The sequence below is a fragment of the Musca vetustissima genome, unplaced genomic scaffold (genome assembly GCF_032173495.1).
Source record: "Musca vetustissima isolate MV318-11 ecotype Yass unplaced genomic scaffold, APGP_CSIRO_Mvet_v1 utg212603, whole genome shotgun sequence".
Taxonomy (NCBI): domain Eukaryota; kingdom Metazoa; phylum Arthropoda; class Insecta; order Diptera; family Muscidae; genus Musca; species Musca vetustissima.
In genome coordinates, this window is record NW_026883722.1 from 27968 (window position 1) to 35444 (window position 7477).

Consider the following 7477-nt stretch of genomic DNA (forward strand, 5'->3'; position numbering starts at 1 on the left):
CCATGAAAACCATGATCCTTGCAATATTTTTGGTATTACACATGCCTGTCGGGCGTCCACCGATGAATATGACTGGCCATAAACTATAATGAAGAAATTAAGAATTGATCAATTAATTTGGCAACCCTGTCGTGAATGTTCACTAATTTTGTGGTGCTCTGTGCTCGTTTAAAAAATATTTAATTTCTAACAATATAATCTGTGTTTTTGTGGTAACGGTGTTTAAAAGTGTTGTGAAATAATTTTTGTGCATTTTGATATAATTGGAAGTGTGAAATATAACATATTTTTCCTAATATTAATTAATCTTTTTAATTCTTATTGGCATTTTGATTCCATTCCCAATTTGTTCCTTTGTTGCATTAGCTTATATTGTTGTTGTAACATTTCTTTTAATTTTATTTTGTTTTGTTATTTTGACATCTCAAAACAGAGTTGCCAAATTGCGTGTTTCATAAGAAATTAAAGGGATAGAAATTCCAGTAAATTCATAAATTATTTAAAAAAAAATAATAATAATTTATAAAAATGGTTTGTCCTTACGAGTTATGTAATATTTCAGTAGATGATGAGTTGTGTGTCACATGCTGGTTTTGCCTTAATCAATGGCACGTTAAATGTGCTCGAATTAATGCAAAAGTAGTGGACACAATTAGGGATAATGTTGGTGTCCGTTGGTGCTGTGTCCATTGTCGAAAACTTTCAGCTGACTTTTATAACTTTGTAAAAGACTTGCAGTCGGAGCTTGGTTCGATGAAAAAGGAATTTACATCGTTATCAAAACGATTTGAGAATTTTTCGAATTTGTTCGACAAGTACCAAGAGCTTGATGAATTTGTATCATCACCGTCTGTGTCTGGGCAGAAACGTAAAAGGTCTGCGAAAAAGGCTCCCAATAAAGTCGTGCCTAGTCGCAAACCCACAGTTTCTGTTGGGAATACAGTGCCACAATCACCTTCCGTCAATGTCACAGATACAACGGAAACTGATTGTGTCCAGACATATGCTAGTGTTGCGTCACATTCGGCCTCGGAAATCGTTAAGGATGTAAATGAAGTGATAAATCCAAAATCTGTGAGTATAAGTAGTGCTAGTCTGGAAAAGACTTCAAAACCTACTCACGGAAATCGGGAATCATCAGTTCAATCATCTAATGCGTCTTCCGTAGCTGGCACTAGCAATTCCCTCCAACCTGGTCAAAGACCATTATCTATGGCTCCCACCAGGAAAATGGTATTTGTATCTAGGTTTGCACCAGATACCTCGGCTGAGGATATAAATTATTATATAAAATCAAAAATCGATGGAAATTTCTTACTACGTTGTTATAAGCTCCGGTCTGCTTTCTCAGAAAGTAGGTCATCTTTTAAAATCGTAGTAGAAGAAAGTATGTTTCATCGACTAATTTCGAGAGAATTTTGGCCTGCTAATGCATTTGTAAAGGAATTTCTGGAAAGATCTGAAAATTTAGCTCATTTGCCTCAGAGGGCTGAAATATTGCCAAAAAACTAAATATGTTTCTCAATGTTTGCTATCAGAATGTAAGAGGGTTAAACACAAAATTAACTCGATTATTCTCTGATAGCCTTGGGTTTAATTATGATGTTATAGTATTTTCTGAAACTTGGTTAAAACCATCCGTGTTAAATAGTGAAATTTTGTGTTCTAGATATCAAATATTTAGAAAAGATAGAGTTCTTAAAAAAGGTGGTGGCGTCCTTATTGCAGTTGATGCCAAATATTCCACTAATTTAATTAAATTAAACTGTTTTGATATCGAATTTATTTGCATATCCATTGAATTCGAAAATTTTAAATTATTTGTGACTTGCTCATACATTCCTCCCTCATCGCAACTTGATATTTATAATCAGCATTTGTTAGCAATAAATTCAATCACTAACAAAATGAATGACTCTGACAAAATATTAGTTCTCGGCGATTTTAATCTGCCGTCCGTAAAGTGGCTTTCATTGCCAGATTCTGAGGCTCTAACACCTTTGACATCTGATGCAAATGTAAACTTATATACCTTTGAAATTGTAAATCGTTTTAGCGACATAAATCTTTATCAAATAAATAGCGTATCAAATTGTTATGATCGAATTCTAGATCTAGCATTTGTGAATTATACACAATATTTTGAAATTATTAGAATACCTCCAGTATGTACTCCCGAAGATAACTACCATCCTACATTATGCATATCCATGATGCATAATAATTTAGCTACCAACAATTCTTTAATATCATTTAAATCTGTTCCTAATTATAATAAAACTGACTTCCGAAAGTTAAACGCACTTATCTCAAACGTAAATTGGAGCACATTATTTATTTGTAAGGGTCATATTGATCTAGAATTATCAGTATATAAATTTTATGATATCCTAAATAAATTTATTCTAGAATGTGTTCCCATTGTTAGAGTTAGAAACTCGGAACGATATCCATGGGTCACATCTGGGCTTTCAAGTATTAAAAATTATAAAAATAAACTTTTTAAAAAATATAAAAAATCAGGCTCCTCTATAGATTATGCTAAATATGCTGTCGCAAGGTCTAAATATACGTCAGAGTCCCGAAAACTTTACAATCTTTATTTAAACAAGATTAAACTTAATTTCAAATCCAATCCTAAATCTTTTTATGACTTTGTTAATATAAAAAGAAAAGCTACGTCAAAGCCCACCATCTTGAAATTCAATAATCAGACATTTGAGAAAAACTCTGAAATTTCAGAGTGCTTTGCAAATTTTTTCGCTACAACATATTCATATTCACCCTGTCCAAATAAAGATACATATAGTTATAAATTATCGACGATAGATCAAATATCTATGCCTTTTTTACAAAGTCAATATGTTTCTAAAAATCTACGTAATTTAAGATCAATTAAAAGTCCAGGTCCGGATGGCATTCCTAGCATAATTCTAAAGTACTGTTCAGATACATTAGCTATCCCTTTAACGCTATTGTTTAATTATTCCCTGAAATATAGTCATTTTCCGACCTTCTGGAAGAAATCCTATATAGTTCCTTTACACAAATCTGGTAGCTTAACTAATGTCTCGAATTATAGAGGAATTGCTAAATTAAGTGCAATTCCAAAATTATTCGAAAAACTGATTACTGATATAATTTCTCATAAAGTTCAGCCAATCTTAAGCCCATATCAACATGGTTTTCGTAGTGGCCTCTCAACTATTACCAATCTTATTCAATTTTCCTCAACCGTCATAAAAGGTTTTATTCAGCGTAATCAAACCGACACGATTTACACTGACTTCAGTAAAGCTTTTGACAGGGTTAACCATGAACTTTTAATATATAAATTAAATCAAATTGGTTTCAGTATAAATTTAGTTAAATGGATATCATCTTATTTGAGAAATAGATCACAGGTAGTTTTGTTTGATGATTGTCTCTCCAAATCCATTAATGTTCCTTCCGGCGTTCCCCAAGGAAGTCATTTAGGTCCACTCCTCTTTCTTCTATTTATAAATGATTTACCAAATGCAATAATCCACTCCAAATTGCTAATGTATGCTGACGATGTCAAGTTGTTTATTACCCATAACTCCATGAAGCAAGCTGATTTACTTCAAAATGATTTAAATAACCTTTTTCAATGGTGCGAATTAAACTGTATGGATTTAAACCTAAACAAATGTAAGCATATGTGTTTTTCCAGATCTTCTACTTTAACAAGGCAATACAATATTAATGGTACTGTTTTATCAACTGTTGATTCATTTGTTGATCTTGGTATTTTAATGGATCCAAAATTAAATTTTAATAATCATGTTATTTCTATGGTAAACAAAGCCCACGGTGTCTTAGGATTTATAAAACGATGGGCTAAAGAATTCTCTGATCCCTACATTACAAAACAACTTTTTACATCTCTTGTGCGACCCATATTAGAATATGGTTCTGTTGTATGGGATCCCCAATATACAATTTATTCCGATAAAATTGAATCAGTGCAGAAACAATTTCTAATTTTTGCGCTGAGAGGTTTACATTGGAATAGTGACTTTGTGTTGCCTTCTTACACTAGCAGGTTAAAATTAATTCGATTGCCAACATTAAAAAGTAGACGTATTATGTTGAACACTATGATAGTAATTAAAATACTAAGCGGTAATATACCCTCAGACTTCCTAATTTCATCCATTAGAATAAATGTTCCTTTTCGATCAAGTAGATATTATCAACCATTATACGTAGATTTTCATCGCACAAATTATTCTATGGGAGATCCACTTAGTAAAATGTGTATTGATTTCAATTCTGTGTATTCTAACGTAGACTTTTGCATGAATATAGACCTAATAAAATCTAATATAATCATATTTTTAAATGAATAATACAACTTAATAACAAACTGGCTGTTGAAGTAGATTTCTGTAGCTGGTTTTCTATCCCTTCTCATATTCCATCATAATGCGGATTATGATGCGTACGCGATCCCTACGAAAGGGGAGGTCGCCCCCTCGGTCGGCAGGGGTGGGAAAGTGAGGCGTGGGAACGTACGATAAAAAAAAAAAAAAAAAAAAAAAAATGAATCAACAGCACGCTGTTGTTGTTCTTTTTGGCCATTGCTTGGCATGAAATGTTGCTTAAAGCCAGGGGTGTGGCTTAGAAATATTCTGTGGCGTTTTTTTGTTTGTGATTTACCTGCTGTTATTATACCCATAAGGGTATATATTTCATACAACTTCATTGTAGGCGAATTGATATGTACCGACAATTACAAATATTTCATAATATTTTTTCTAAAATCATTAATTATTTAAATTATTTACAAATTCGATTTAGATTTAAGTCGGACTCAAAACACAAACACACACTACACTAGGGATAAGTAAATCGACTTTCGACTAATCGACTCAAAAAGAATGTAAAGCCACTGTCTGCCGTCGTCGATGTTTGTGTAAACAACGCCGATGGTGAGCAAAATAATTAATACAGTGGCAACTCTACCAAATATATTAGGTTGGCGTTTTTTTTTTTAAATGAAAGGTCATGATTTCTTCCCAAAATCCAGTAGGGAATACCATCAAATGTTTGTTTCATCCATAACAAAGTAATTACTTCCAGACGAACGTGTTAAAAACATCATTTTCATTTCAATTAATTTGAATATATTTCAATTTATTTTGAATATATTTGACATTGTATTCAAAACAATACACACACATACACAAAATATGTATTTTGATTTGATGGAACAAGGTGGCTTGAGTTGGTAGCTGTGCCCTACCTAAAAAAATATTTTGCTGTTTTATGTTTGGTGCATTAAAGTACTTTTTTGGATATGTTCCAGTGGAATCCAGTGAATTATATTTGACGTATACGCTATGGAATTTACATTTGAGATCGAGTGGATTTCGTAAATCTAAACGTGTCTTCCTGTTCACAAATCTATTGGGTTAAATTTGACGTATACGAAATGGAATTGACATTTGAGATCGAATAGATTTCGTAAATCTAAACATACCTTAACAGCCAATCAGAAGTTGGCATTCCTGTTTACCATTTTTACTCAGACAAATTTTTCGAGTAAAAAGCCATTTTGTTAGGTATATTTTTGTGGGTTCAGGAACGGGTTACGAGTAAAAAGTTACAAAACTTGTAAAATTAGTAGATTATTTTAGGTTCTGGAACGGAACCGCATGGACCATTAAACAGGTCTTGTAAGAAGCGAATATTATCGGCCATTTTGGTAGAAAATCCCCCAAACTGTCAAATTTCTTGTTTATGTTTTCACACGATTAAGTCAAAATTTAAAACATTTTGACATCTCGGGTGAAATCAGACGACCTTCTTATTAGGCCATGATTCTACCAATATTTCAAATTGAGTCAATAAAATAAATCCGATTTTTTTAAGAATTGCGAGTGACCATAACTCCTTAATCGAAATTGTTTTTGATTTTCCCGGGAACAAGTCTATTATTTTATTTGCGTTTGACGTAGACGATCCAGACAATTAAAAAATCACGTGTACTAAAATATCATATAATGTGATTCTCCTTTGCAAACTCTCATATGAATATCAGCTGTTATTATCTTCTAACTCTTGTCTATCATTCGTAAACATGATGCCTATTCTCAGAAACACGCAGAGATTATATATAGTGTTGACCGCGTCTTTTTGATTAGTCCTTAGTACACATAATTTATTTTATTTGCGTTTGACGTAGACGATCCAGACAATAAAAAAACACGTGTAGAGACATGTCTCTCAACATTGTAACACCAAATAGGACGTGAGCCAAGGAGGAGAGGAGTTAATTGGAAAAAAATCACGTGTACTAAAATATCATACAATGTGATCCTCCTTTGCAAACTCATTTGAATATCAGCTGTTATTATCTTCTAACTCTTGTCTATCATTCGTAAACATGATGCTTATTCTCAGAAACACGCAGAGATTGTATATAGTGTTGACCGCGTCTTTTCATTAGTCCTTAGTACACATTAGCGTTTTGAATAAAAAATTATTTAAACATATTGTAAACGAATCAAGTGTTATTCAAAACACTTTTTTCTTCAGGTGTGTGCTAATTATGTGGCCGGTACTGTAACTCCGCTGTATAAAAAGTACAGGGCTATATCCACTGCCTTGAAGATAATTACACACAGAGATAGATTTGCTACCAACACGAAGTTTTTCCAATTTTAAATGACTTGTTTTGATATGTCATCTTACACTTGATCGAATTCATGGCCTTCCCCTTCTTGGCTTAAATGCACTTTACGGACACCTCTCAGATCATTTTGAAATTTTTATCATAGGTAGCCCTTCTGATGCTGATTACAATAACATACGTTTTTTCGGGGGGAAATCAGTACTTGGGCTACGCTCGCGTAGCCCAATTTTTCACCTGTCCATAGAAGAAAGTCTTAAATCCCCGGCCGAAGGCCGGCTATTTAGAAAAAAATTTAAATTAAAAGAGAATTCTGCTCGCGTAGCCCAATTTTCCATCTGTTCATAGGAGAAAGTCTTAAATCGCCGGCCTTCGGCATATCTCGGGAAGTACTGATTTCCCCCCGAAAAAATGTATGTTGCTGTAATCAGCATCAGAAGGGCTACCTATGGTAAAAATTTCAAAATTATCTGAGAGGTGTCCGTAAAGTGCATTTGTTCCCAAAAAACTAAGGGAACTGTTGAGGATCAGTGGCGAGATCCGAAACTATAGTCTTCCCTGTCTTACCCCTCGGCGGACAATGCCATACATTTCCCACTAATTAATAGTATTTTTTTTATAAAAACAACAAACTTGGATTCAGCCTGACTATTTTGCAACAGCCAAATACAAATGGTATCCCAAATAACGCGCCAACACTAATTTACCCATACCCATACATTAAATGCTTTTTAAAATACGTTATCTGCAATGAAATCTCTTCCTAGGTGATTAGCCACAAGAAGTGGATAACGGATATTATTTTTTTAGTATAAAATC